Genomic DNA, 23,912 nt, shown 5'->3' on the forward strand with positions numbered 1-23,912 from the left:
AATTGCACCGATTTTAATTAATTGCACCTCGGGTGACAGTGAGGCGCCTGCAAACACTTGGGAATTCTGGGAGGATTGTTTGAACCGCTTTGCAAGCAAACCATCCGTTTTCATGGTATAATGTAAAAATCAACAATAGCGTCATAAAGTCCCTTGAATGTTGGCGTGTGTGTTTGTGCAGCGAGAGTGGGGGAATCATAAAGAATTGCATGACTATCTTTGCTTTGCTTTATTGTAAATTAATTTGTCTCCCTTTCATATTCACCAATTTTAGCTCTTCAGTATTTTGCTCTGGTTTTCTCTATTTTGCTCTGGATGAAAGTTTGATGATACATGCCAGTCCCTATAATGAGCGCCAGTGGACCCCGCCAGCAACCAGTGCCTCAAATTAAACGCCCCACTGAGCCCTGGCCTAACCAGGCCATGCATCTTTAACCATGTAATCACTGAAAATCACTCACATAGAGAGAAAGTACTAAGGGGCAGATTTACAAGACCACTGCGCCACTTTTGCGTCATTTTTAACATGGGAAAAACGACGCAAAAGTGGCGCACGGGTCTTGTAAATCTGCCCTTAAAATCCTAGGAGCAATACGCTTAGGGGCAGTGTTGTAATGCCATCATATATCTGTAATGTTTTTACCTTATTTTTCAGTGCTATTACCTTATGTTTCACCATGAGTCACGTGCTTCCACGAGACTCATGGGGCCCTATTCACAGAACTAACTTAAGACAAAATCCTAAACATACTGCTTTTGGTATTCACAGAAGTTAGGATTTTGTCTTGAATTAGTTCTGTGAATCGGGCCCGTAGTCATTGCTATTGTTCCTTATGTTCCTTCCTACATACTCAAGCGTTGCCACCAGGTTGCCGAGAATCCTAGCAACGCCGGACGGTGGTTGGATCCTCGGTGGCTGGATGGCTCCGGTCGTGGGTGCTTTGGACTACAAATAAATCAACAGAAAGAAAACCAGAACTTCTCCTGTTCTCCTTCACAATTGGCAGATTTGCTAATCTTTCACACAAAACAAGGCAGCAAGCAAAGCAGAGGGAGAGAGCAGAAATGTTCCACATTTACAAATATTTGGAGCATTTCTGCTCTCTCCTTGTGCTGGTGCACTGTGTGTAGTGTCCTCTCTCTATCTTCTACATTTGTGAAGGTTCTGTGGAACCTAGAATGCTGTGGTTATGGATGTTCTTCAAGAGTCAGTTAAACCTGAGGTACCTGATGGATGGGGTGTCAATGAATAAACCTCTGAACAACTTCTCTCATCTTTGTATGTTTATTGAGAACTTTTCATTGGCGACGAGGGTCCAAGGAAAAGAAGAAAAGGACACCTCACCATCAACCTAAGTAACATGAAGAGTGTGTGGAAATGAAAGGATTTAATATTAAAGATGAAGAGGAGAGAGAAATAAAATAGGAAAGAAATCTATACTACTATTATAAAGGAAGAACTTTGAACATTTGAGGCGGGTAAACTCGGGAACCACAGCGCCAAGCCACACACCCGATACATCGTTGAAATTGTCAGGGTGTGCAGATGGACATAGGCTATATAAATGTAAAAAATATACGTTATTTAAAAAATTTACGCGAAAAAAAAAATAGTCTCATGGAAGTAGCGCCGGCAGCGACGTGCGTGCTGACATCAGGAGCGCGGGGAGGAGCGACGTCCAGGAGCACGAAGAGGAGCGGCGGACATGAGGGCGAGGAGGAGCGGCGGATAGGCGGGGAGGAGCGGTGAGCAGCGGCAGACAGGCTGGGAGGAGCGTAGAGGAGCGGCGGACAGGCGGGGAGGAGAGGGGAGGAGCGGCGAGGAGCGGCGGACCGGTGAACTCAGGAGCGCGGGGAGGTGGGGCAGATGAGGTAAGGCTCCGGGGGACCCACGGACAATGTCGGGGCGGGCGGGGGCCCTGAAGCCAAGGTCGGGATGGGCTGCTACTCCGGGGGACCCACGGACAATGTCGGGGCGGGCGGGGGCCGGGGCGGGCGGGGGCCCTTAAGCCTGATTGCTCCTGGACAAGGTCGGGACGGGCTGCTAGTATATATATATACTAGCAGCCCGCCCCGACGTTGTCCGGGAATGAATTGCTGCCGGCCAGTAGTATATTGTTTCGTAGGATTTCGTTTTGATAACATTTCTTATCTGTGACAGGCCTGTGAAACGCTCCGATTCACAGTGCACTGCTGATGCACTTAAGAGTGCGCGTTCAGTAGTGTGTGAACTCGAGTTTCCCTACTTTATTTTCCTTGCAATATTATGTAGCGCGAACTCGACAACATGGCATGAGCACAATTTACATTACAGAAGAACACATTCATTTGTGGTAGGCACGGGGAGAGAAAGCGATTTGCCTGGAGTCACAGGATGTTGAGCTGATGCCGAGATTCAAACGTAGCTCCCCATCTCTAAAGTTCGCAATTCTAGAACTTGTGTTGGGAGGTGTGTCTAAAAGTGTATGTCGTGCTGGCCATCAATGAGAGAGACCTGTGCATTTTTCCAATCGGTGGTGAAAAAATATGAGTATGTAGCTGGAGATGTGGGCCGCCGTGCCACCAATGTACTTACGGGGGAGGGTAAACACCCATTATTCCGCAACTTTCTTTCCGCATACCATCACTCCGCATACTTTCATAACGAAAGTACCATGACTCCGCAATGCCATTATAACGCATGGCCTTACATTTTATATGCTTTTACTACGCATACATTTACAACGAAATTCGTTGTAAATGCATGAATGGTAAAAGCATGTTTTTTTAAAATGTTTGGATAAGGCAAGTATGGGTATAGGGGTATATGTTTTGGGGTACTGAGGTATATGTTTTGGGGTGTTTGGGTATTTAAAGGGTTCAGATATAGTTTTGGGTTATGGGGTACAGGGGTATTTTTAGGGTTCAGGGCTAGGTTTGGGTTTTGGCGTATAGGGGTATTTTTAGGGTTCAGGGGTAGGTTTGTGTTTTGGGGTACAGGGGTATTTTAAGGGTTCAGGGCTCGGTTTGGGTTTTGGGGTACAGGGGTATTTTTAGGGTTCAGGGCTAGGTTTGGGTTTTGGGATACAGGGGTAATTTAGGATTCTGGGCTAGGTTTGGGTTTTGGGGTACAAGGGTATTTTTAGGGTTCAGGGGTAGGTTTGGGTTTTGGGGTACAGGGGTATTTTAAGGGTTATGGTCTAGGTTTGGGTTTTGGGGTACAGGGGTATTTTAGGGTTATGGGGTAGCTTTGGGTTTTGGGGTACAGGGGTATTTTTAGGGTTCAGGGGTAGGTTTGGGTTTTGAGGTACAGGGGTATTTATAGGGCTTAGGGCTAGGTTTAGGTTTTGGGGTACAGGGGTATTTTTAGGGTTTAGGGATAGGTTTGGGTTTTGGGGTAAAGGGTATATTTAAAGGGTTAAGATGGGTTAGTGTTTAAGGGTGTTGGGGTATTTTATAGAGTAAGGGTGGGTTATGATTATGGGGTGCAGGGGTATTTAAAGTAGGGGTGGGCGGAGTTGGCGCAAACTTAGTACAATAAATCCGCAATATTTTGTTCCGCCAGATTTCCAATTATTAAAACAGAACCCTTATATATTCAAGGTAAAATAACAAGTATTTATACATGCTAAAATGCATATAGTCATTTCACAAAAGTGAAAATAGCTTCCAGCAAGTGGTGACGATTTTGAGATCAAGCCCCTGCAAAGCATTATGGGACGAGATTAGCAGTGGGAAGTGAATATTATAGTATCCAAATAATTCTACAAAGAGCTGCAGTTCACCTCGTCCTCCCCAGTTGTCCTCGATGAGGCAAATGCAATTGCATTTAAAATCTTACACATCAAGCTGCAGTTCACCTTGTCGTCCCTAGATGTCCCTGATGAGGCAAATGCAATAGCATTTAAAATATTATACATCAAGCTGCAGTTCACCTCACCGTCCCTAGATGTCCCTGATGAGGCAAATGCAATAGCATTTAAAATATTATACATGAAGCTGCAGTTCACCTCGTCGTCCCTAGATGTCCCTAATGAGGCAAATGCAACAGCATTTAAAATATTATACATCAAGCTGCAGTTCACCTCGCCGTCCCTAGATGTCCCTGATTAGGCAAATGTAATAGCATTTAAAATATTATACATCAAGCTGCAGTTCACCTCGTCGTCCCAAGACGTCCCTGATGAGTAAAATTCAAAAACATTGAAACCCTTTCATGAATGCTAAAAATTATGCTAATCTTATCCCATAATGCTTTGCAGGGCCTTTTAGTTGTATTTTTGCCCATAACTGTGCTTGGGGTGGTTCTAAGAGAATGGGACCTCCACTGAATTACTATTTAAAGGGAGCAGGAATGTATAGAACCTGGGAAGAAAAAACAACACTCGTGATGGAATGCCCCCAGCGACTGTCACGCCCCCAGCACACACCCACAGCACAATGCAGACACGCCCACAAGGGACTACTTTGCTGGCACGGTTCTTTTACCTTTAAAATGTATATGGTGGGCAAGAAAGCGGAGATAAAATTATCTCCCTAGCAGGAGATAGCGACCATCTTGGGCCCCGCTTTGCATGTCAGTGATATTTATCACTAATGACATGCAAAGTGGGCGTGCCGAGATGTTAGCGACTGGAAACAGTCGCTAACATCGCTATCTCCTATTACCAACTTTTGGAGATATTCGCGCTAACTAACACCTGCCCTGAGCAGTTCTTTGCCATGTTATCCAATGGGAGGTGGATAACATGGCTAAGAGCATTAGCTCGGTAATGCATGAATATCGCTGACTTTTCAGCGATATTCATGCATTGCGGCAGTTTTTTATTGGATTTGTGATAAACCTTGTTAATAGCAAGGTTTATCTGCGATAATTTCTCACGATGCTTAGCGTTAAAAAATTCGTTGCTAAGCATCGTTAGCGATAAATATCGCTTAACGTTGGTAATATGCCCCTGTGTCCTTTGAGCCAGGTAAACTCGAAAAGTACACCACCAATCGCACCACCCAATACAGGGTTGGAAAGGGGGGGTCCAGTAGATGGACATAGGCTATAAAAAAAAAAAAACGTTATTTGAAAAATAAACAATAAAAAAAAATAGTCACTAAGAAGTAGCGCCGGCCGTGTGTGCTAACAACGTGCGTGCTGACATCATCGGAGGACAGGAACGCGAGGAGGAGCGGACAACAGCGCGGGGAGGAGTGGAAAACTTAGCCAGACTGGAGAGAATGAGGTACGCGAACCGCGGAGAAGAGCGGTGAAGTAAGGCGGACTGGAGCGGAATGGAGGACAACAGCGCATGGAGGAGTGGAGAACGTAGCAAGACTGCAGCGCCATGAGGTATGTGAAACGCGGGGAAGAGCGGTGAAGTATGCGGGGAGGAGCGGTAAGTGAGGCGGAATGGAGCGGGATAGCGGACTGCAGCGGGGCGTGTAGACTGGCTTGGTGTAGTGGGGCGGTGAAGTGAGGCGGACTGGAGCGGGATAGCAAAATAAATGATAGGTTTTAAAACGGCTTTCACATTTGGTGCAGACATTTAAGTGAGAGTAGTGGGGGGCGGTGAAGTGAGGCGGACTGGAGCGTGGGCCTGAGTTTGTGCGACTGGGAGCAAGCGCTGAGGTAAGGTGCACGCAAGCCTGAAATGCTGCCCCCAGCCCCCTTCTGCCCCGGGCAACGCTGGGGCGGGCTGCTAGTTGTATATATAGCAGTTCGGTCATTGTATAGTGTGGTATAGGCTGTCATTGTATAGTATGGTCTATCATTGCAGAGTTTATTATGGTATGGTATGGCCAGTCTTTGTATGGTATGGTATGGCGTGTCATTGTATTGTATGGTATAGGCTGTCATTGTGTAGTGTAGTATGATATGGTCTATCGTTGTAGAGTGTATTACTTAAGTTATGGCATGTCATTGTATAGTATGGCATGGTATAGTATGGTATTGCCTGGTTGGTAGAGTATGGCCTGTCTTTGTATGGTATAGTATAAACTGTCATTGTATAGTATGGCATGGCCTGTCATTGTATATATATTATTTTATATCCAAAATGAAGGTTGCCCTCGCATGAAAACGCACTCACTGGTAGGTATTCTTCTTTATTGGAGACAGAAACGAAAACAGCAACCGACTTTGCCTCAAATTCAGGAGGGCCTTACGCGTTTCGGACTCACTAGTCCTTGCTCACAGGCCAGTTCAAAGCGGAAACAGCAACTTAATTGTAGCACACCTGCTTAAATACTAAAGTTCTACCCCCAGTGGGCATTTGCATTTGAAGGGCATTCTGTACTTCAAATGCAAATGCCCACTGGGGCGGAACTTTAATAATTAGCTGGGTAAAAACACAATGAAAACCCAGGAAGTGCCGGGTATATCTACAGAGAACACACTATACAATGTCTAGTGCATTCATTATTCCTCTTGTTTAAAGCAACAACATTAGAAATATCCCTCTGCTCTCTCAGTAGATTTGGAAATACCATAATGGCCATAGGGACCCCTTGCCCAGGCATTCTGACAGAGAGCAGTGGACGTGGTCTCCCAGCACAGCGGGCTGAGGTAGCAGCGGGCAGACACGAATCCAGTAGAAAACGGAACAACAGTTGGCTATCTGCCTTCATGAAGTCCCCCGGTCCCTCAGACCCTGCAGGAACCACCAGAAGTCAGAGGCCAGAGGATCGGCCTGATACTGTTACTGCTACCGCTCTATGCCTGTATGGTGTGTGTTAGGCAACTCCTTGCCAAATGATTTCCGCAACATAGATACAGGACCCCATTTTAGAAAAATGGTTAAGACCTGGCTCTTTAGGGCAGAATAATTTGTGCCGGGAGTGTGGCTGTCCGGTATGCCATCGATGCACTACTGATCGCTTTTAGCACCGGGACACCTCTGTTTGAGGTAGCTGTTGCACTCTATAAGTGTCTGTATTATTATTATTAAGCAAGCAGGCCGGTGGCGAGGTGAGCAGTACGGAAAGGCGCAGCTCTCCTTGGCTACTGGTGGGCCTTGGCAGTGAAGTTTCTAGCTGTGCTTGACTCAAAAAAGGGGTTCACACCAAGTGAGGACACGGGTGCAGTGGAGGCGACCGAGCTGGGCCTTGGGCGGCTTGTGGCCGTGCCTCCCTGAAACTGTCTCCTTCTCTTCCCTTATCAAAGTGCTGAAAGCCCTGCACTGCTTCACACCAGTTTCACACCAGCAACTACCAGGTTGCCCCTCCTGCTACTTGCCATTACTCACCACTACCATCTCCAGCATTCAGTGAGGACACGGGTGCCATCACCCCTAGCACCTCAGTTTGGTCATAGAAGGTGGGCCCCCAGGAGAGATTATGGCAAGGCTGTGGGGTGGGTGGATTACTCCTCTTAATCTTCCTCATGCAATTTCAGCACCCAACGTCCTCCACATTCAGCTTTTTCAGTCAGTGGGCAGCCCAGTGTACAGCTTACCTCTGTCCTGAGTCTTAGCCCCCATCATAGGGCAGAGGTCTTCATACGTTTTTGCTCTGAGCCCCCGTAAGCAATATGTTTTAAGGTTTGGCCCCCCACCCTCCCAATCTTTATGGCAAGGATTGGGAGAGTGGGAGGGACATGGCTGGGTGCAGGAGGCGGGGCTTATGAGATGTTTTCAGGAGTACTTTTTCTATAGTTCACGAACCACACTAAATATGAGACTTATAAAACAGCAAATTAATCAAACAAAAACATGTACTGTCCCAAAAATACTGCTCCCCATAATTGGGGTGTTCGTGAACCCCTCACACTCTTGGACACCAATGCAACTACACCTACTGCACTAATGATAACTGCAGTCCTGAGTAGCAGGCTATCTCCTCTGCATCTTTTAACACCTTGGCTGCTTGAGATATTTGTCTGCTGTGCTGGATCATAATAGAAATGGGTGGGTTCATGACAAGCTCAGCTCGTCATGAGCACACGAGCAGTGTGCCTCATGACAAGCTGAGCTCGTCATGAGCACAGAAGGGGTTAACTCTTCCCCATCATGCATGGCCATCACTCCAATTTTGAAACAGGCTCTCTGTCCCGTTCAAAAAAAAGAACTCCAACATGTTGTATCCCTTTTTCCTGCAAGGGTGGCCTTGGTCATTATGCTAGAAAGGAAAATAAGCTCCCATGCCCCTTTTTTTTAATGGTAGACAATCATAATTGTGAAGCAGTGGGCCCCTCAAACCCCTGGGCCCAGCCCTGCTGCATCAGCTTCATTAATGATAACTAACAGTGGCCACGTCCACACCTTGCAGCAGTACCTGCTGCACTGATGATCGGCCCTTTATGAAGCCTGGAAATGCTGCAAATACATTCCGTACTTCCAGGTCATTTTCATTTACATATATCTGCAGAGGTATTTGCGCCCCCCTGGGAACCCATCCACGCCCCCCACAGTTTGAAGACCTCTGACATAAACAATCTTCACTTCAACACAGACAGCATTGCACTATGGTGCAAGGGTGTCCACATAGGGAAACGCAGGATGACACCATATTCTTGTAAATATGGCGCAGACCTGCGTTTCTAAAGTGACAGAGCGTGTTGTTAGCCTTCTTGGCTTAGCGACAAGCTTCGCCACTTTATTGTAAATATGCCCCCTAGTTCCTTAATTCTCCTCAATATGTTTATGTTTCAGTCTCCAACGAGTTCTTTGCGTGACAGATTTAAGAGGTATCGGTCTTAAAAGGATAGCATAATGACAAGAGGTAAAGGGGGCTGTGATAAAAGGAACTATTTGGGAGATTATTGAAAAATAATCCTGGGGAGGCGATGGATAACACACATGAAAGTGGACGTAGAGGTTTGAATCAAAGGGATGTTGCAAAATGCAACTCATGTCCATTTAAAAATGGATGCCGTACATTGAAAAGATGTTTACTGTTATTTGCAGAGGGCCACAAAGCACTAGATCAATTCAGAACGCAAAAAGTCTAAAATTAGAAACATCGCTCATGGTCGCCCTGTTGCCAGCGCATTCTCAATATATGAAACAAAAACTTGGACTTAAACAACAGATATTTATTTTAATTTTTTTGCATCGAGGTTGGGTACAGATTCATAACAGAGTTGCGAATTATGCCCACAATGTGCACCAAAAAGCAGAAGAATATTTAATCGACTTGAACAGTGTGTTCTTCTATGGCATTGCAAATCCCACAAGTTTGTAGAGTTGAAAGTATAGATGGGCGAGCCACTGAAGGCTCGAGTCTGAATACAGGAAGTCCTATTGGTCCTATTGGAACCCCGAGCCCATAAGGAGCATAGCTTTCATGTGGCTTCTACCTGCCTCCCTCCCTTTACCCTGGATCTGGCATTAGGGACAGAGCTGCATAATGCGGAAAAGGGGATCCAGGTACGAATCTTGGCGTCGGCTCATCACCCTGTGAATCTGGGCAAATCACTTAATCACCCCATGCCTATAAACAAGCATGTAACCTTGTGTAATGTAACTGGTGCACATTTAAAGATTTCCGCCATCTCTGGTTGAGTTCACGCTGTATTTAAAACCTGCAGAAAAATAAAGTAAGCGGTAAAAACAAACCCTTAACATAAGGAAAGGCAAATAGTTACATATTTTCTGCTGATTTGCAAAACATTTAACCAGAAAACCTGTATAAATTGTGGGCTCCTCGCACATCAAATTGTGTGATCTTAGGCAAATATTGTATTTCACCAAAACAGTTTTCTTCATTATCGCGTAGGAAAGCACTTTTAAATGTGAGTTCAGACGCCTAGTTTTAAAAAACTATCACTTATTAAGTATTTTTCACTGTGGAATATAGTGTGCCTTATTAATGTCAAAGCATCGACAGGTTAAGGAAGTACACTTTTAGGAATTTGGAGGGGGCCTCGTATTTTACTTGATGATTGTTGTATGATTTACTTAGCAAATATTTTCATTGCTTGGCACCTGCACAGGCTCTAGGATGCGAGGCAGATCGTCGCCCCTGGCTTGCCGCGGAAGATGGCCGTCTAGCTTGTGAGCTCCGCGACCGAGCCCGCAATTATCCTGAAAATCGAGCACCCTGGGTTCCCAATCCCGCTCAGACGATCGGGGAGTGATTGGGGATCACGCCGCTGAGAAGTAGGTGTGTTCGGCGGCCTCCGGACCACGGATTAAAGGCTGGAAATATGGACTGCGAGATCGAAGCTAAGCGACCTAAAATGGTGGAGCTCTGAAGGTGTCGCACTGTGGAGATCAACGGGACGACTGAGCATTGCTGTTCTCCCGTGAAGATCGACGCCTAACGACCTGACTAGCTGGGACAACTTAAACGCAAGATTGTACCGCTCAGCTCGGGGGGGCGAGAGGCTGCAATCCCCCCCCTCTCCAGCGCTGGGAGACGGAGACGGAGACACTGGTGCAGCCTAGGGCGTGGTGTGAACTGGAGGCCGTTGATCTCCGGCGCCTGGGAGGCAACACCTGATCTCCTCTCGTATGGTCTCTACATAGGATGGCATGGATCGACTGATTGATTCCAGCCTCTTGGTCTAGTACCAATGAATAGCTCCAGGGGTCTAGTGGGGAACATTGTTGGTGGACCGTGAGTCCCTGCGCCGCTACTTCGCTGAGAATCGACACCCGCCCGAGACCCCGACATCGTGTGGTGGGGCTGCCCCCTCACGTGAGATGGGGAAACCGAGAGGCAGGAAGGATGGAGCCCAACAGTCTGACACGGAAATGTCGGGGCACGGTGAACTGGACAGGCTGCAAGACCCGCACTTGCAATAACAGCTGGACAAGATCTTGGCAGCGATAGTGGACACCAAAGCAACGCTGCAGCAGGACATCGCACAGGTCGCTACAGGGCTGAGCCTTTTACGAGCGGACCATGGGAAATTGGTGGACAGGGTTGTGGAGATCGAGAAAACCCTCCAGACCGTGAGTCTGGAACACAATGCCCTCAAGTCAGCAATGGCGGATGTCCTCGACCGTGTGGGAATGCTGGAGAAACAAGCGGAGGAGGCAGAAGGGCGCAACCGCCGGAACAACGTTCGCATAGTGGGGTTGCCTGAAAAAGCAGAAGGGACGGACATGGTGCAGTATTTGGAGGACTGGCTCAGGAATGAGGTGGCGCCTAAAGGCCTATCAACGTTTTATACGCTGGAGAGAGCTCACAGGGTGCATGCTAGGCCTCCGCTGCAGGGACGACCCCCGAGACCGGTGGTGGCGCGGTTTCTGCAATACCGAGACAGAGACCTCCTGCTTCAGAGGGCACACACGTACGGGCCTTATCAAGTGGGGAACAGTAAGGTGAATCTTTTCCCGGACTCGGTCCTCTTTCCTGGCTATTAAAAAAGAACTGAGAGCAGAGGGGTTGCAATACTCCCTGCTCTTCCCGGCTAAACTGCGCATTATTGTCGATGGCACGACACACTTCTTTAGTACCCCGGACAAGGTTGTGGCTTGGTTGGAACTTTACAGAGCTGGCAAAGATGGCGCAGATCGCGGGGCGGGTGTACCCACAACACCCCGACAGCAGAGGAGATCGAGGAGGCAACGGCGATGTCAGGGCAGCCCGATTGGCCCACCGTTGCAGCAAGTGGAATCGGAACGCAGAGGTGCACTGAAGGCAGTATTGGCCATATCGATCCCGCACAGACTCAGCTCCCCGGAGCATGAGAACTCGGATGAAGGCGGTGAGGGGTCCGAAGTGAACGCTACGAACCTCTCAGTGGTCATGCTGGGCACGGCGGACGGACTGATAGATGGGAGCTGAAGCAGCTGTGGACCTATGTATAAGTTGCTTATTTAGTACTGTCTGATTTACCAAGCCAGGTTGGATGGTCGAGGGGTGGAGGGGTGGTATTGGCAGAGGGTTATCACTGGGATTGTTGTGCAGGCGAGTCTGCTAGTTTATGGAGCTATAATTATGGCGGACCTTTGGACAACTAATGTGTTTCCTGGTTATTGGACGACTGTTTGTGGGGATGCGGGGGATGGAAACTAGGGGGTTTACTTTTACTTTTATGGGGCCTGGTTACTATTTTGCGAGCAATACGAGTTGGGGCAGCTACCCGTTGGTACCCGGCACCCCCTCATTGCCCATAAGGCACGCCCACAGGTTTTACTGTTGGGATTTACGGTCACGTGACAGAATTCACTGTTTGGATGGGGACTAAGTGGCACTCACTGGGACCTGTTCTGGGGGGCAGGGGGGTTGGGGTCAGTTGGGGGTTTCTTGGATGGGGTCCACCACCTACGTTGGAGCGGAGGATTGTTGTCAATACCATGCACTGATTCGGGATAATGGCCGATACTAATAATTTGAAATGTATAACCTGGAATGTGAGGGGGCTGCACACTATGGCGAGACGGCACAAGGTTCATGCTTTTCTGGTGCGCAGGGGGGTTCACATAGCCCTACTTCAGGAAACGCACCTGACAAAACTAGAAGGGATAGCGCTGCAGCGTAGATGGAGAGGACAGGTTTATGGCACCGCTTACTCTGCATTTGCTGGGGGTGGGGGCGCTGATCTGGATCAGGGCGGGGGTTCCTTTCCAACTGACCAAGCAGACAATAGACCCGGAGGGTTGACACGTGGCGATTGAGGGTAGGCTCAGGGGCAGAGAGGTGGCGATCTGTAGCGTATATGCACCCAACGCTGACCAGCTGAACTTCTTCTCGAAGTTGTCGGGCACTACAGCGCAGTATCTGGCGGGCCCGATATTGATGGGGGGGATTTTAATTCGATCACTGATGTCACACTAGATAGATCACACCCTCCCCTAGCGGACTCTCCGATGCATCGCTTGAAGAAGGGTAGGCTAGACTGGCAGGAGCGCTGGGGCTTAGCGGATGTTTGGCGTGCGCAACACCCGGGAGACCGGGATTATTCATATTTCTCTGGTATGCATGAGCTGCATGTGCGACTCGACGCGGTGCTGTGCTCCTCGACTGTTCTGCCCACTGTTGTGTGAACTGAGTACCTTACTAGGACGATCTCGGATCATAACCCCCTGTTGCTCACTATGGACTGGATGGCCGGGACCTCCTGTGTTCCTACTTGGAGATTGAGACCGGAGGATTTAGATGACCCACTTTTCCATGCGGCGCTTACAGAAGGGATCACACAGTACTTTGCCGAGAATGCGGGCACAGCCATGTCCAGGGCGATAGAATGGGACACCTTTAAGGTGGTCGTTAGAGGGCTGTGCATAGGAAAACAGGCGGGAATACAGAAGGTGCTCCGTGAGGACCTAGATAAGGTTGACTCTAAATTGAGGGAACTAGAGGTGGCGAGATCTGGCCGTCCTGACCTGCAGGAGGAGCACAGTGCTGCCAAGGAAGCAGTGGCGGTGGAGGTTGAGCGCCTGCGATGTTTTGATTATAAGGCCTATACCCGAAGAGTACATGCAGAGGGGGATAAGGCGGGACCTCTGCTGGCCTGGTTGGCTAACCCTACGAAGAGGAGTTCCCCCGTCCTGTCACTGGTGGGCGAGGACGGTGGGCCGATTTACTCCCAGAACGGAATGATGCAGTGTTTCTGGCGCAATTATGAGGAACTGTATAGGAGTAAATTGGAGATAGGTGATGCTGCTATGGACGAATCCTGGCTGCGCTGGCCTTACCGAGTCTAGACCAAGAACAGGCAGACGCCCTTGGGAGAGATTAGAGGTGCCATAAAACGGGTGGCCCGTAATAAAACGCCGGGGTTGGATGGCCTGCCCATAGAGTTCTATGGTAAGTATATGGACTTGTTGGCGCCGAGGCTCCAGGCGGTCTATAAGGAGGCCAAAGAGATGGGGCATCTACCCCAATCAATGCGCGAGGCGTTGGTGATGCCATTGTTGAAGCCTGGCAGACAGAGTGAAAATACAGCATCATATAGGCCACTATCTATGTTGACTGCAGATTACAAGATACTGAGCAGTATCTTGGCGAACCGCCTTCTTCGGCACATGACCGAGTTGGTTCACGTCAATCAGGCTGGTTTCATCCCGATGCGGAACACGACCATCAATGTTAGGAAGTTGATAAGATTGTTGGATGACGACCACCCGATGGCACCCACCCCGCTGGTGATGTCGGTAGACATTGAGAAGGCTTTTGACAGCTTGGAGTGGGAGTATTTGTATAAAGTTTTGTGGTGCTTCGGTCAATCCTAAACTAACTACTATTTTGGTATTCACAGAATGTACTTACTACTTTTGGCATTCACAGAATGCACTTACTACTTTTGGTATTCACAGAATTAACTTACTACTTTTGGTATTCACAGAAGTTAGGATTTTGTCTTAAGTTTGTCTTAAGACAAACTTAAGACAGACTTAAGACAGACTTAAGTTAGGATTTTGTCTTAAGTCTGTCTTAAGTCTGTCTTAAGTCTGTTGTTATATAGCTCCTATATATCCTTATATCGTGTTAAGTTAGCATAGGTACATTTGAGATTTAAACGCCATTTTTCCTTTCTTGCAACTTCTGCACACGACCCTTAATTGTTGACTTAGCTTTCAACCTAGTGGTTTGCCGTGGTGTATGTGAGAATAATATGTTATTGCTCTGATATCAGCTTTGTTTAATAAACCATGTCTGCACGGAGAGTGCTGAAGTTTCAGGAGCAACACGATATGGAATTGTTATGAGGTCTGATCTCCACGCCTTCATAGTCATAACACAAGTGCAGCCTTTGCCAACTTGGGCTTGAGGTGGGATTGATATTGCTTTGCACGAGAATTGTTAACAGACTTGATGCGGTGCACATGCAGAGAGAGCTGGTGTATGCTGATGTGATTCCTTCATGCTAGGACACTAAGGTATGGGCCCGCCCTAAAACAACCCAAAGGGACCTTCTTAGCTAATAATATAATATATGTGTTAGGGTGGGTGAGATATAAGTGTTGTTAGCTCATATTCATTATGGTATGTTAACATGCTGTCACCATTCGCTTTTTATGCCGTGGTAAATATGCTGGTAATTTTGCTACTGATAATAAGTATACTTGTATTATCTAAGATACTGCGCCTGAGAAGACGGCATTAGTAAATAAACATTTCAAATGCACATGTGTCTTCTTTACTCCATGTTCTGGTTTGTAATGATAATATAACGAAAGAGTGTTCATGAGTTCCACGTACCCTGAGGTACTGTAAGTTCATGTTCTGGTTTGTCTAAACATTGGGAGTTTGATATGTCCAATGAGACACTGTAGCTAGCTCGGTAAGGGGTGAGTTGGTTGCTAAGGTAAGTTTTGGGACACCCTAATTTGCCGAGGTTCCACTCCTCTGTGCACAGTTCTGTGTGAGTACAGAAACCCTGCGACATGGCGCCCAACGGTTTCGGTGGTCTTATCTCATGACACTCGAGTAGTATATCGTTCAAACCTTAACCCCTTCGCTTCCGTTTCCGGAAAACGGGGTGTCGGTGAAACCTACCTATTTTTTGAAGTAGGTCTTTTTCAGGCTTGATTCTTTCTTAAACGGTTTCTTTGAATTACTACCCAGTTGTGCTACAAAGTATTCTTTGTGTTTTCTTGTTTCCAGTACTGTCATGGCGGCGGTGGCTATTGCGCAGCATAGTCGCGTAGCGGTACGCAACCATCTTCAGACGTACCAGGTCCCAGTAGATGGGATGGCTGTGATTTTCGTGGTATGTGCAGATCCGGCGTTTCCTTACGAGTTGTTTTACTCTTGGGTTACGTTTCCGGCTGTGGACGCTAATTCTGGTTTGTTCCACTCCTACACCGCCTCGGATGTCCCGGCTGAGTATACGCCGTACAGGGCATTGGAAATACCTATTGATCATTGGCAGCATCGAGTTTGGTTTGATGGCGCCCTCCCCCACTCTTTGTCCGCAGCGAGGTTAGGTCCACTCTCAATTCCAGGTACAAATTGGCCTGCGTTAGGTGGCTTTACCCCGCACCCGAATCACGGGGCTTGTACCCTAGCAGAAATTCGCAGGCTACATGTTGTTTCCATATCCGTGATTCGTGCTTTAGTGCAATACATCGGTCGCCACCTGCCTGGTGGTCCCCAGGGGGGTGCGGCCGTTCCCATGGATCGAGGCGGAATGCGTCTCAACCCAGTGATGGTAAATTCGGTTTTTGGTGCGCGTCCTGTTGACAACGATGACTTCCCATTCTGGCTAGCAGAGAAGTTTGATCAACTAGAGGCGGTTTTTCCGAATTCTACTCCTGCTGATAAACATAGAATGTTAACGATTACTCTACCAAAGGATTTAACTCCTGAGCTTGTTGACTGTGATAGCTGGGGAAAAACATTTGCGGCGGTTTATACAAGGTGCTTCGGCACCCCGTCTATGACCGCCCTGCCTGACATCATTAGACGTGTTCAGAATGATCACGGTCCAGAGGCAGCGGTTGAATTGGGTATGCGCCTGTGTGGTTCATTTGAGATTGTATGTGATCTCATAATCTCCAATGTTAAAGGAGATGCAGTTAACTTTCAGGTGTCGAATGCTTTGGCTGCTCTGCCCGATGCCGACAAACCCCGCCAGTTAGCAAAGATTGTAGTGGCCGCTTATAAGACAATTGGCCGCACAAGTAAAGGTCTGAAATATTTTCCAGTGAAGGAGAAAAAACAACCACTGGGACAATCTGCAGTGACAGATGCCCAGCCCAAGTCCAAAAAACAGAATTGGCCTAAGAAACAGACACAGGGGAAGCAGACTAAGCAGACTCAGGATTCTTTTCCTGCAATACAGGCTCCTGCGCCAACCGAAAAAGTTTATGATTTGCGCGATCGCGCGATGATTAAATCACCTGATCGTTTTCAGGGTTCTGACCAACGCTCTCCTCGTTCCTTTCAGGAAACATCGGCCCCGAAGACCGGTGGAGGAGGAGTGGGTGGACGAGGACGTGGTGGCCAACAAGGACGTGGTCAGTCCCGCCAGACGGACGGCGCAGTGAAGCAGGGGGATTCTACGCCTAAGCGTCCGCAGTTTGCGAAGAAGAAAGTCGCAGCCTTAACAGCGCATAGATATGCCACAGATAGTGAGAACGCGGCTTCGGAATCTGACGTGGGCTCTGACCTTGCTGGACAGCGCGGCGGAGATTACCATAGTCAGAGAGGCGCTCCGTCCACTACTGAGGGTGACAGCGACTGAAGTGTTCGTTGTGATAGAAACAGCCGATACGAGATTAGCTCCCCCTGAAAGACTTTTTGAAATTGTCCTGTTAATTGAAGGTGACATACAACGTACTGTCAGAGGGGTGTTTTGGGAGAACCTTTCGTCTACTTATGATATTTTGCTTTCGGAGGCTGACTGGCCCCCGCCTTTTGTGCTCGCAGCGCCGCGAGGGGAGGAGGTAATCCTGCCCAGTTTCGCGCACACAGTCTCGACTGAGCATGCGCAGCATTTTGCAGAAGAGTGGGCTCGGGCTCTTGCGCCGGCTCTGTACCGCAACCAATGTGGATGGGATAAATTGTCACCATGCCACGAAATTCCTTTGCGGTCTGAGCCACAGCCACAGCCTCAATATCCCATACGGCGTGAAGCTAAAGCAGCCGTCGCAGAAATCCTTGAACAATTGGAATATCAGGGAGTTATTGAAACGTGTGTGTCACCGATGAATAATCCCCTTTTTACTGTGACCAAACCTGACGGATCATATCGTTTGGTATTGGATTATCGGCATTTGAACTCGCATTGCCGTAAATGTGCAGTACAGAATACTCACGGCTCTGCCCTAGTGGATAGTCTAGTGCGTAAGCGTTTTAAGACAACGCTTGACATTTCCAATGGTTTTTATGCCCACAGACTGGATGAGTTCAGCTCCCAATGGACAAGTTTTACGTCCGCTGGGGTGCAGAAACGCTTCCTGCGACTCCCAATGGGCTATAAAAATAGTCCTGGAGTCTTCACCTCCAGAATAGTAACACTATTGGAGGCTATCGATCCAGAAGCATGTTCTTATGTGGATGATATTTATCTCACAGACGACGAAATTTGGATGCATCTGTGTCGAGTGAATTCCATCATCTGTACCTTTGCAGACATGGGTTACAAATTTAATTTTGCAAAATCGCACATTGCAGAACACACAGTGTTGTTCCTAGGCTCTGAGCTGAACAATGAAGGTAGAGGTTTGGCTCCTCACTTCTTGGAGAAATGCGCACAATTGCGCGCTCCTACAACACTGAAAAAATTACAGTCTTTGCTGGGCTTCTTGAATTTCGGCAGAACTTACATTCCGGAATATGCCCAGCGTATCAAGCCTTTGTATGCTTTGATACAACCAACTTTCTCAAAATCATGCTGGCTGCCTGAGCATTCAGCCATTTTGCAATCCTTGCAGGCTGATCTGCTCGCTTCTAAATATTTACTGACTCGTGATAACCGCACCAACCTGGTAATAAGAATAATTCCTGGGACGGTGGGTTTCACATACCTCACTTTTAATGAAGGTGACACAGTTCCTATTGCTTACAAGTCACACTTGTACACTTCGGCTGAATTGCGGTTTCCCACTGTGGAAAAGGTTTTAACTGCTGTACAGATGGCGATTCTTAAAGAACGAGCACTGTCGCAGGGGAAACGCATGTTAGTGGTAACACCCTGTCCTCATTTGGAGGCAGTCACGAAAGCCAGTGTACCAAATTCAAAAGCTTTGCACCCTCGGTGGATTCAGTGGGCTGCGTCATTGTCATCCACGGATGTCATGTTTATTTTTGACGCCTCCTTACGGTCGCAAGAGTACTTGCAGTATGAATTCGTGCATCCTGCTCCTCTGGCTATGCGACCTTTGGAGGACTTCCATTGCATCATTTACACTGATGGGTCGGCGCAGGTTGCGCATGGCTCTAAACATGCCTACGTTTCCGCATGCGCCATTGTGGTCGGTGCTATGTTGAATGATGTGTTCATTTCCAGGGAAGTACACACGTTGCCCCTGGGTGATTGCACCGCACAATTGGCAGAGCTTCGTGCTCTATTACTAGCGTTAGAGTACGCGGATCCTAGTGTTACTACTTTGATTGTAAGTGATTCTTACTACTGTGTCCAGTCTTACAATGGAAACTTGTTCTTTTGGATCCAAAATGATTTTCATGATTCAAAGGGTAGCACAATAAAACATAAACTGATCTGGGTTCGAGTGGCAGAGCTTAAGGCTAATTTGCCTCTCGTTTATGTAATTCATACTCTCGGTCATCAGCGCGTAGGAGTTAACGCTGTTGGCAACTCGCTTGCTGATGAAGCAGCGAAATCAGCAGTATCTACATACTTAGTTGCAGCAGTTACTAGGTCTAAAACCAAGATTGATAGCGACATCTTGGCAGCGATTGCTGCCTCTGAGAAGGGAAATAAACATCCTGCGGGATTCCCTTCGAAGTATAAATACCACTTAAGTCCCGAAAAGGTTCCTTTTGTGACAATTCCTGATGTTGGGGAACGGCTGATTCCCAACTCGGATCGCAGAGCAGACTTGATTACAGCGGCTCATGAAGGTGTGGCGTCTGCGCATGCGGGCGTCTCGGCCACTGTAACTCAATTGCAACAACGTTTCTGGTGGCGGGGACTGTACAAACAGACGCGTGATTATGTCCTTCTTTGTGACATATGCCAGCAGATTAAACCTTCAACTGCTACGCGTCCGCCACAGACTCAGTTGTACATTTCTAATAAACCGCTAGGCTGTGTTTATTTAGATCACTGCGGTCCTTTTTCATCTGATACTGCGTATAAGTACATCTTAGTAGCAGTTGACTCATGCACACGCTTTGTGTGGGTATGGCCACATCGCAGCGCTGATTCACGGACTGTCATTAGAGATTTGCGTATCTTTATAGGGATTTTTGCCTGTGGTACCTTCCATTCGGATCAGGGTCCGGCTTTCGCCTCTAAGGCGTATAAGGATGCCATGACTTCGATGGGGGTCCAAGTCAAGTTTTCGTCTCCCTACAGACCTGAGGGTAATAGTGTAGTTGAACGAATGAACCGTGATTTAAAGCAATCTTTGACAGCCCGAGTTATAGGCACTGGCAGAAACTGGCTGGCTCACCTCTATGGCGTGCAGCGTGCTCTTAATAATCTCCCTAGAAGGTCTCTGGGTGGGCGGACCCCATACGAAATGCTCTTTGGCATCAAGATGTACGTCCCTGACCTTGACGGTCTAGACTCGGTGGTTCGCGCCACTTCCTTTGACGCAGATGAACATTGCAATGTTTTACAGAATCTACAAAAGACCAGAGACAGTCTTGCAAAGGAACATTTGCCCTCCACATCGGATGATGCGTTACAGATCCCGGTAGTTGGCTGGCTACCCCAGGTTGGAGAACTGGTTCGAGAGAAGATCGACAACAAGAAAGAGTTTGGTCCCTCCTATCGAGCTCCAGTGCCAGTGCTTGGAGTGAAGGGCACAAGAACAGTCATTTTACCACCACTTCCAGGTCGTAAGGAAAACAGGTTTATTTCTATTGACAATGTCAAGATACACAGAGTGGCCGATTCTTCTTAGCATGACACCAGCTGTTTCCTGTCCTTCCATTGTGAGAAATTCAGTTGTGCCCACTGCTTCTATTATTGAACCTGAAGTGGCCATCGAATTACCTGCTGTTTCCAGTCCTTTATTAAATAATTTACCAGGAACTAACATTGATGAGACAGACTATGCCTATCCCACTGATTTGTCCATACCTGACCTGCAAACACGTTTAGCCACAGAATCCAGATTTTCCTTTGACTCTGTTTCTCTTACCTCAAAGAAACCCTCTCGTGTTGCGGTTTATGCAAGCCTGTTCAAAAAACATTTTTTGATACCACCTTGGACTTACATTTGGCTAGTCCTTATTTCGATTTACCTTTTTATGTCAATTGGTTTTGTGTTTTATTTTTTTCGAATCATCAATGGACATTATGTCGAGGAAAGAACATGCATTACTCATTTAAATGGAACTTTGGCCCCACTTTCCTCTTCACATTCTGCACACAGATTAAAAAGAGACTTGACTTTGGTTAACATCACAGCATGGCCTGTCCTGGATGGAATCGTGTGGGATGCAGTTCGTTTTCAGATTCATGGCCCAACGGAAGTCGTTAATGTTCCTAATGTACTTAGAGTGAATATGGGGGATGTGGTGAAACAAAACATTCGTTCTGATGATTGGGATGTTAATGCTGTGGAAAGTTTGTTTTCTGATTTAAAATACTATGCTGCTTTTGATGCTGAAGATTTATATTTGGAATCTGCTAATTATGGTGAATTGTTCTGTTACCAACATTATGGCAATCACTTCTTACACAAAACGTCATCCCGAAGGGAAACTGTTAATTTCACTCAGTGGGAACATTGCCCAGCCCCTACACAAGGAAGTTCAGAGACGTTTCTGAAAAAATATACTTATTTCACTGACTTTAATCAGTCCAATCCCGAGTCCTTTTATTTTAAATTTCACAAACAGCCAATGTCCAAGGTTAGACTTACCGATACTAAATTGTTGTATTCAAAGGCCTTTCTAGATCATTTAGTTACTGAAGGCTATGAGCTATGGAAGCAAACAATCGACCTTAAATCGGTTTGGGGTTCGAGGGCCTGGCAGGTACAAGGCATTGAGGCTTTGCATCGTGCATGTCTCATCCCGAATCATATGTTGTTTTTAAATGAAACGATTTCCCAGACCACATGCTTTGGATTAGCTACTTCTAAAAGATTGAACACTCCATCTTTCCCGGAGTTGGAGGAATATGAAGGTTGGGGTAATTTTACTCAATTGTCCATTACAGAATTACAGGCTCTGCTTCTTAATTCCTCCTTTAACATTTCCAGTGTGAATCCTAAGGGTTGGCTACTTTGGCACCGTAGTGCTGATTCTTGCCAAAAAAGATTTTTAAACATAACTGACGGTTTTAGGACTGTTAGATCTGATCCCCGGTTTGACTTGAGTCATACTGTCACCTCTTACTCTGTAGGAAAGTTATGTCAAGCTTGGCTGAAGCATTCAACTTTACCTGCGGTTAAGTATCACCTTTCCAAACTAAATGCTGACGTGGATTTGAATGATTTCATTAAAGGCCCAGCTAGTAGCAGGTCGAAAAGATGGTTATATGGGGTTTACAATGAAATTTGGAAACTGTCACAGATTGAGGCTGCTACACGCCTTAGGGCTATTGATCAGGCGAATCTTGAGAAAGTGCTTGCGGTTGTTGACAATAGCATTAACGTGCTTTCCTCTAGAATTTACACATTGGATAATATTGTGTCGTCTGTTGTTGATATTGTGCATGATGAAGTGTCAGTATTATACCATGGTCAAAATCAATTACGGTCAATCATGCAGTTTGCATGGACCCTTCAAACTCTGAAAATGGGTAAAGTTCCCTGGGGATACATGAACGTTTCCTCTTTATTTGCACCGTTTAATTTGACTGACAAACAACGCTTGCTTTCTATGCGTGATGCTTCCTTTTCTATGTTACATATTGAAAGGTTAGAATCTTTACCTTTTTCTGTGGCAGAAGCCACTGCTGCTACGTGGCTTATCCACGGTTTAATAACGCTGCCTTTTGCTTTATATAAGTTTTCTAATTGTATGAAATATGTGCCCATAGGTAGGTATGAGCCTTTAGGTAGCGGTTTTCTTCATGAAGTCTGGTCACTCCCATACACATACAGATGTTTCAAGGATGAACAGGAGGTTTATCTAACAGGGGAGGAGTGTACTCAGACGCCAGATCATTCTTTAATGTGCAGACACATACAGTTACACGGTTCATGCAACAAGGACCGTCCGAATATGGCTTGCATTTTACAGGGCACACCAGTTCCTGCTATCATCCCCACGTTTAAATTGTTAGAGAATGGTAGTTATTTAATGCTCAATAATGAAAACTGTTGTGGGTTAATTAAAGGTATAGCTTTCATAGTAACAGTAAGTGAGCGAGTTATTTGCTGCAGAAATGTTCTTTATCCTCCCACACATGAACATAGGGAGTCTTCCATTTGGCCACAGATACCGACCTTGGGAGCAGAATTCAGCGGCATGGCTAGAATAAGAGCTCTTTTGTCCCAGAAAGAGGTGGCCTTGAGCTCGGCCCGTGAAACTTTCGTGCTTCACATTGCCAACACCCGTACGGAGGTTCAGGCTCTATTAAATACTGATTTGCCTTTGCATTTCGGAGCTATGGTTCGTTCTATCTTTAACGCATCCTCCACAACGGGCCTAGCACATTTTTTTAAAGTTGTTAGCAGTGGTCTCGTGACTTCCTTTGAGAAGATTTTTGGAGTCATCCCTGCCTTCTTCCATTCTATTTTTTCATCCTTGTTTGGAGGGTTCCCGTTTTTTCTTGCATTAGCGGCTGGCGCTTTGGTGGTTTTCTGCCTTTTTAAATATGGATGCCCTTCCTGTGCAAGACCACGCGCAGCTGCTACTGACGCGGTTTCGCAACCGCATGCTTGATTATTATGGCACACTGCCGTTGGCGACTCTAAGCACGGCGTTTGGATTATCTTTTCGGTTCTCCTATTTCACCTGTGTCCAGCCTGTATTTCGCTGCCTGACCTGTGATTTCCTTTGGGCCATTGATTTGTGTCTCTGCGGACCGATTTCTTCTGACGTCGATTTTAATCAGCTGATGAGTCCTATCATTGCTCACGAGTTGGTTTGTTCCGACGAGAGGATTATGGCCTTAGCAGTGGCGCATGGACTAATGGGTCCATGGGATGTGTTGTCGGCAGCGCAGAATTTCTTGGAACGGAGTTTTCTTGAAAACCCACCGAGCTGTCCTCTGATGGTTATAGAGGATCCGGTGCTGGGAGATCACGTATGTTCCTTTCATCTTTTAAATTGGATGGCTGAACTGTTTTCGGATGATGACAGTGACTTCCTCCTGGAGGCCGTTGCGGCTTACTTTTCTTATACAGTTTTATCATAAACATTGCCTCGAATTGACATGCTGATTAATAGCATTTCATTGATTCTATTGACTTTTGGTCAAGACATTTTATTTTTTGATTGCCTATTGGCTTGAG

At 46.9% G+C, this 23,912-nt stretch overlaps 1 long non-coding RNA gene across 1 annotated transcript in view; it reads right to left on the bottom strand.

The window, feature by feature from the left end:
• Positions 1 to 8,992: 8,992 nt before the first annotated feature.
• LOC144784384 (uncharacterized) overlaps positions 8,993 to 23,912 on the bottom strand; it is a 623,310-nt gene continuing 608,390 nt past the window's right edge. The window contains exon 5 of the long non-coding RNA XR_013601642.1: positions 8,993 to 9,490. This is a non-coding gene — a long non-coding RNA (uncharacterized LOC144784384). The remainder of the gene's footprint in view (positions 9,491 to 23,912) is intronic.

This window comes from Lissotriton helveticus, chromosome 1_1, assembly GCF_964261635.1.
Source record: "Lissotriton helveticus chromosome 1_1, aLisHel1.1, whole genome shotgun sequence".
NCBI lineage: Eukaryota > Metazoa > Chordata > Amphibia > Caudata > Salamandridae > Lissotriton > Lissotriton helveticus.